Genomic DNA, 7,525 nt, shown 5'->3' with positions numbered 1-7,525 from the left:
AGTTCCCACGAAACTGGTTAATGAGTTCCCCCGCGGTTTCCTGATCTTTTCCCGGCTGCTGCTAAATCTGATCCCCGCTGCTCCTGATACTAAGGGCAGCTGCTTAATGTGCTCCCCCCTGTTGGACAATGGCTTCCCCGCCGTTGGTGCATGTTTTCCCCGCCTTTGGTGGAAGGTTTCCCGAAACTGGTTAATGAGTTCCCACGAAACTGGTTAATGAGTTCCCACGGAGTTGTTGTCCCCGCTGCTGGTTCATTTGTACCCCGCTGCTCCTGATACTAAGGGCAGCTGCTTAATGTGCTCCCCCCTGTTGGACAATGGTTTCCCCGCCGTTGGTGCATGTTTTCCCCGCCTTTGGTGGAAGGTTTCCCGAAACTGGTTAATGAGTTCCCACGAAACTGGTTAATGAGTTCCCACGGAGTTGTTTTCCCCGCTGCTGGTTCATTTGTACCCCGCTGCTCCTGATACTAAGGGCAGCTGCTTAATGTACTCCCCCCTGTTGGACAATGGCTTCCCCGCCGTTGGTGCATGTTTTCCCCGCCTCTGGTTGATGTTTTCCCGAAACTGGTTAATGAGTTCCCACGAAACTGGTTAATGAGTTCCCCCGCGGTTGGCTGATCTTTTCCCGGCTGTTGCTTAATCTGATCCCCGCTGCTCCTGATACTAAGGGCAGCTGCTTAATGTACTCCCCCCTGTTGGACAATGGCTTCCCCGCCGTTGGTGCATGTTTTCCCCGCCTTTGGTGGAAGGTTTCCCGAAACTGGTTAATGAGTTCCCAGGAAACTGGTTAATGAGTTCCCACGGAGTTGTTTTCCCCGCTGCTTGTTCATTTGTACCCCGCTGCTCCTGATACTAAGGGCAGCTGCTTAATGTGCTCCCCACTGCTGGACAATGGCTTCCCCGCCGTTGGTTGATGCTTTCCCCGCCTTTGGTGGATGTTTTCCCGAAACTGGTTAATGAGTTCCCACGAAACTGGTTAATGAGTTCCCACGAAACTGGTTAATGAGTTCCCACGAAGCTGTTTTCCCCGCTGCTGGTTCATTTGTACCCCGCTGCTCCTGATACTAAGGGCAGCTGCTTAATGTGCTCCCCACTGTTGGACAATGGCTTCCCCGCCGTTGGTTCATGTTTTCCCCGCCTTTGGTGGAAGTATTCCCGAAACTGGTTAATGAGTTCCCACGAAACTGGTTAATGAGTTCCCCCGCGGTTGGCTGATCTTTTCCCGGCTGTTGCTTAATCTGATCCCCGCTGCTCCTGATACTAAGGGCAGCCACTTAATGTGCTCCCCACTTTTGGACAAGGGCTTCCCGGCCGTTGGTTCATGCTTTCCCCGCCTTTGGTGGAGGTTTTCCCGAAACTGGTTAATGAGTTCCCACGAAACTGGTTAATGAGTTCCCCCGCGGTTTCCTGATCTTTTCCCGGCTGTTGCTTAATCTGATCCCCGCTGCTCCTGACACTAAGGGCAGCTGCTTAATGTGCTCCCCACTGTTGGACAATGGCTTCCCCGCCGTTGGTTGATGTTTTCCCCGCCTTTGGTGGACGTTTTCCCGAAACTGGTTAATGAGTTCCCACGAAACTGGTTAATGAGTTCCCACGGAACTGGTTAATGAGTTCCCCCGCGGTTGGTTGATCTTTTCCCGGCTGTTGCTTAATCTGATCCCCGCTGCTCCTGATACTTAGGGCAGCTGCTTAATGTGCTCCCCCCTGTTGGACAATGGCTTCCCCGCCGTTGGTTGATGTTTTCCCCGCCTTTGGTGGACGTTTTCCCGAAACTGGTTAATGAGTTCCCCCGAAACTGGTTAATGAGTTCCCACGAAGTTGTTTTCCCCGCTGCTGGTTCATTTGTACCCCGCTGCTCCTGATACTAAGGGCAGCTGCTTAATGTGCTCCCCCCTGTTGGACAATGGCTTCCCCGCCGTTGGTGCATGTTTTCCCCGCCTTTGGTGGACGTTTTCCCGAAACTGGTTAATGAGTTCCCACGAAACTGGTTAATGAGTTCCCACGGAGTTGTTTTCCCCGCTGCTTGTTCATTTGTACCCCGCTGCTCCTGATACTAAGGGCAGCTGCTTAATGTGCTCCCCCCTGTTGGACAATGGCTTCCCCGCCGTTGGTGCATGTTTTCCCCGCCGTTGGTGGCAGTTTTCCCGAAACTGGTTAATGAGTTCCCACGAAACTGGTTAATGAGTTCCCCCGCGGTTGGCTGATCTTTTCCCGGCTGTTGCTTAATCTGATCCCCGCTGCTCCTGATACTAAGGGCAGCTGCTTAATGTGCTCCCCCCGGTTGGACAATGCCTTCCCCGCCGTTGGTTCATGCTTTCCCCGCCTTTGGTGGAAGTTTTCCCGAAACTGGTTAATGAGTTCCCCCGAAACTGGTTAATGAGTTCCCACGAAGCTGTTTTCCCCGCTGCTGGTTCATTTGTACCCCGCTGCTCCTGATACTAAGGGCAGCTGCTTAATGTGCTCCCCCCTGTTGGACAAAGGCTTCCCCGCCGTTGGTTGATGTTTTCCCGCCTTTGGTGGACGTTTTCCCGAAACTGGTTAATGAGTTCCCCCGAAACTGGTTAATGAGTTCCCCCGCGGTTGGCTGATCTTTTCCCGGCTGTTGCTTAATCTGATCCCCGCTGCTCCTGATACTAAGGGCAGCTGCTTAATGTGCTCCCCCCGGTTGGACAATGCCTTCCCCGCCGTTGGTTCATGCTTTCCCCGCCTTTGGTGGAAGTTTTCCCGAAACTGGTTAATGAGTTCCCCCGAAACTGGTTAATGAGTTCCCACGAAGCTGTTTTCCCCGCTGCTGGTTCATTTGTACCCCGCTGCTCCTGATACTAAGGGCAGCTGCTTAATGTGCTCCCCCCTGTTGGACAAAGGCTTCCCCGCCGTTGGTTGATGCTTTCCCCGCCTCTGGTTGAATTTTTCCCGAAACTGGTTAATGAGTTCCCAGGAAACTGGTTAATGAGTTCCCACGAAACTGGTTAATGAGTTCCCCCGCGGTTGGTTGATCTTTTCCCGGCTGTTGCTTAATCTGATCCCCGCCGCTCCTGATACTAAGGGCAGCTGCTTAATGTGCTCCCCCCTGTTGGACAATGGCTTCCCCGCCGTTGGTGCATGTTTTCCCCGCCTTTGGTGGACGTTTTCCCGAAACTGGTTAATGAGTTCCCACGAAACTGGTTAATGAGTTCCCACGAAACTGGTTAATGAGTTCCCCCGCGGTTGGCTGTTCTTTTCCCGGCTGTTGCTTAATCTGATCCCCGCTGCTCCTGATACTAAGGGCAGCTGCCTAATGTGCTCCCCACTGTTGGACAATGGCTTCCCCGCCGTTGGTTGATGCTTTCCCCGCCTTTGGTGGACGTTTTCCCGAAACTGGTTAATGAGTTCCCACGAAACTGGTTAATGAGTTCCCACGAAGTTGTTTTCCCCGCTGCTGGTTCATTTGTACCCCGCTGCTCCTGATACTAAGGGCAGCTGCTTAATGTGCTCCCCCCTGTTGGACAATGGCTTCCCCGCCGTTGGTGCATGTTTTCCCCGCCTTTGGTGGAAGTTTTCCCGAAACTGGTTAATGAGTTCCCACGAAACTGGTTAATGAGTTCCCCCGCGGTTGGCTGATCTTTTCCCTCCTGTTGCTTAATCTGATCCCCGCTGCTCCTGATACTAAGGGCAGCTGCTTAATGTGCTCCCCACTGTTGGACAAAGGCTTCCCCGACGTTGGTTGGTGTTTTCCCCGCCTTTGGTGGACGTTTTCCCGAAACTGGTTAATGAGTTCCCACGAAACTGGTTAATGAGTTCCCACGAAACTGGTTAATGAGTTCCCCCGCGGTTGGCTGTTCTTTTCCCGGCTGTTGCTTAATCTGTTCCCCGCTGCTCCTGATACTAAGGGCAGCTGCTTAATGTGCTCCCCCCCGTTGGACAATGGCTTCCCCGCCGTTGGTTGATGTTTTCCCCGCCTTTGGTGGACGTTTTCCCGAAACTGGTTAATGAGTTCCCCCGAAACTGGTTAATGAGTTCCCACGAAGCTGTTTTCCCCGCTGCTGGTTCATTTGTACCCCGCTGCTCCTGATACTAAGGGCAGCTGCTTAATGTGCTCCCCCCTGTTGGACAAAGGCTTCCCCGCCGTTGGTGCATGTTTTCCCCGCCTTTGGTGGAAGTTTTCCCGAAACTGGTTAATGAGTTCCCAGGAAACTGGTTAATGAGTTCCCCCGCGGTTGGCTGATCTTTTCCCGGCTGTTGCTTAATCTGATCCCCGCTGCTCCTGATACTAAGGGCAGCTGCTTAATGTGCTCCCCCCGGTTGGACAATGGCTTCCCCGCCGTTGGTTCATGCTTTCCCCGCCTTTGGTGGAGGTTTTCCCGAAACTGGTTAATGAGTTCCCACGAAACTGGTTAATGAGTTCCCAGGAAACTGGTTAATGAGTTCCCCCGCGGTTGGCTGATCTTTTCCCGGCTGTTGCTTAATCTGATCCCCGCTGCTCCTGATACTAAGGGCAGCTGCTTAATGTGCTCCCCACTGTTGGACAATGGCTTCCCGGCCGTTGGTTGATGCTTTCCCCGCCTTTGGTGGAAGTTTTCCCGAAACTGGTTAATGAGTTCCCCCGAAACTGGTTAATGAGTTCCCACGAAACTGGTTAATGAGTTCCCACGAAGTTGTTTTCCCCGCTGCTGGTTCATTTGTACCCCGCTGCTCCTGATACTAAGGGCAGCTGCTTAATGTGCTCCCCCCGGTTGGACAATGGCTTCCCCGCCGTTGGTTCATGCTTTCCCCGCCTTTGGTGGAGGTTTTCCCGAAACTGGTTAATGAGTTCCCACGAAACTGGTTAATGAGTTCCCAGGAAACTGGTTAATGAGTTCCCCCGCGGTTGGTTGATCTTTTCCCAGGCTGTTGCTTAATCTGATCCCCGCTGCTCCTGAGACTAAGGGCAGCTGCTTAATGTGCTCCCCACTGTTGGACAGTGGCTTCCCCGCCGTTGGTTGATGCTTTCCCCGCCTTTGGTTGATGTTTTCCCGAAACTGGTTAATGAGTTCCCACGAAACTGGTTAATGAGTTCCCCCGCGGTTTCCTGATCTTTTCCCGGCTGTTGCTTAATCTGATCCCCGCTGCTCCTGATACTAAGGGCAGCTGCTTAATGTGCTCCCCCCTGTTGGACAATGGCTTCCCCGCCGTTGTTTGATGTTTTCCCCGCCTTAGGTGGACGGTTTCCCGAAACTGGTTAATGAGTTCCCACGAAACTGGTTAATGAGTTCCCCCGCGGTTGGCTGATCTTTTCCCGGCTGCTGCTTAATCTCTTCCCCGCTGCTCCTGAGACTAAGGGCAGCTGCTTGATGTGCTCCCCCCCCCCTGTTGGACAATGGCTTCCCCGCCGTTGGTTGATGCTTTCCCCGCCTTTGGTGGAAGTTTTCCCGAAACTGGTTAATGAGTTCCCACGAAACTGGTTAATGCGTTCCCACGACACTGGTTAATGAGTTCCCCCGCGGTTGGCTGATCTTTTCCCGGCTGCTGCTTAATCTCTTCCCCGCTACTCCTGAGACTAAGGGCAGCTGCTTAGTGTACTCCCCGTTGTTGGTTCCTGGCTTCCCCAGTGTTTTGCCTGCCGTTGGTTCATGTCTTCCCGATATTTCGTTCATGTTTTCCCCCGAAGTTGGTGAATGTTTTCCCGGCTGTTGGATAATCTGTTCCCCGCTGCTCCTGAGACTAAGGGCAACTGCTTAATGTACTCCCCGCTGGTGGTTAATGGCTTCCCCGGTGTTTGTTCAACCCCCCGCACCCGCGGTTAGGGTTAGGGTTCGGGTTAGGGTTAGGGTCAAGGCACAGGCAGAAACACGCCCTTACTACACACTCCATGCTCACAAGCACTCCACATTGACTCTCCACGCCCGCACAGGCGCCCCTCACGCCGGCCACACTTTCAAATTGCTCCGTTAGGGTTAGGGTTAGGGTTAGGGCTAGGGCTAGGGCTCGGGTTAGGGTTCGGGTGACGGCTACGGTTAGGGTTAGCGCTAGGGTTAGGGTTAGTGTTAGGGTCAAGGCACAGGCAGAAACACGCCCTTACAACACACTCCATGCTCACAAGGACTCCACATCGACTCTCCACGCCCGCACAGGCGTCCCTCGCGCCGGCCACACTTTCAAATTGCTCCCTTAGGGTTAGGCTTAGGGTTAGGCTAGGGTTAGGGTTAGGGCTAGGGCTCGGGCTAGGGTTAGGCTTAGTGTTAGGGTTAGGGCTAGCGTTAGGGCTATGGTTAGGGTTAGGGCCACGGTTAGGGTTAGGGTTAGGGTTAGGGCTAGTGTTAGGGTTAGGGTTAGGGTTAGTGTTAGGGTGAGGGCTAGGGTTAGGGCTTTGGTTAGGGTTAGGGTTAGGGCCACGGTTAGGGTTAGGGTTTGGGCTAGGGTTAGGGTTAGGGTTAGGGTTAGTGTTAGGGTTAGGGCTAGGGTTAGGGCTTTGGTAAGGGTTAGGGTTAGGGTTTGGGCTAGGGCCACGGTTAGGGTTAGGGTTAGGGTTTGGGCTAGGGTTAGGGTTAGGGTTAGTGTTAGGGTTAGGGCTAGGGTTAGGGCTTTGGTCAGGGTTAGGGTTAGGGTTTGGGCTAGGGTTAGGGTTAGTGTTAGGGTTAGGGTTAGTGTTAGGGTTAGGGCTAGGGTTAGGGCTTTGGTTAGGGCTAGGGCCACGGTTAGGGTTAGGGTTAGGGTTTGGGCGAGGGTTAGGGCTTTGGTTAGGGTTTGGGTTAGGTTTTGGGCTAGGGCTAGGGTTAGTGTTAGGGTTAGGGTTAGTGTTAGGGTTAGGGCTAGGGTTAGGGCTTTGGTTAGGGTTAGGGCCACGGTTAGGGTTAGGGTTTGGGCTAGGGTTAGGGTTAGTGTTAGGGTTAGGGTTTGGGCTAGGGTTAGGGTTAGGGTTAGGGTTAGTGTTAGGGTTAGGGCTAGGGTTAGCGCTTTGGTTAGGGTTAGGGTTTGGGCTAGGGTTAGGGTTAGGGTTAGGGTTAGTGTTAGGGTTAGGGCTAGGGCTAGGGCTTTGGTTAGGGTTAGGGCCACGGTTAGGGTTAGGGTTTGGGCTAGGGTTAGGGTTCGGGTTAGGGTTAGGGCTAGGGTTAGGGTGAGGGCTAGTGCTCGGGCTAGGGTTAGGCTTAGTGTTAGGGTTCGGGTTAGGGTTAGGGCTAGGGTTTGGGTGAGGGCTCGTGCTCGGGCTAGGGTTAGGCTTTGTGTTAGGGTTAGGGCGCGGGTTTGGGTTAGTCTTAGAGTTAGGCTTAGGGTTATGCTTAGGGTCAGGGCACATGCAGAAACACGCCCTTACTCAACACTCCGTGCGCACAAGGACTCCACATTGACTCTCCACGCCCGCACAGGCGCCCCTCGCGCCGGCCACACTTTCAAATTGCACCCCTAGTCGCGCATTAAGCCCGCCTACGGTTATTAAAGCCAACCGCCGCCGCCAGCCGACGTGGAACTCATTAACCAATTCACTTTTCGACATGGAACTCATTAACCAATTCACTTTGGGTCTGGGGGAAAACAAGTGCTTTGGGGCAGGGCAAGCGCAGGAAAACAC

Source organism: Mustelus asterias, unplaced genomic scaffold (assembly GCF_964213995.1).
Source record: "Mustelus asterias unplaced genomic scaffold, sMusAst1.hap1.1 HAP1_SCAFFOLD_2360, whole genome shotgun sequence".
NCBI classification, from domain to species: domain Eukaryota; kingdom Metazoa; phylum Chordata; class Chondrichthyes; order Carcharhiniformes; family Triakidae; genus Mustelus; species Mustelus asterias.
Note: the sequence above shows the minus strand (reverse complement) of the source record.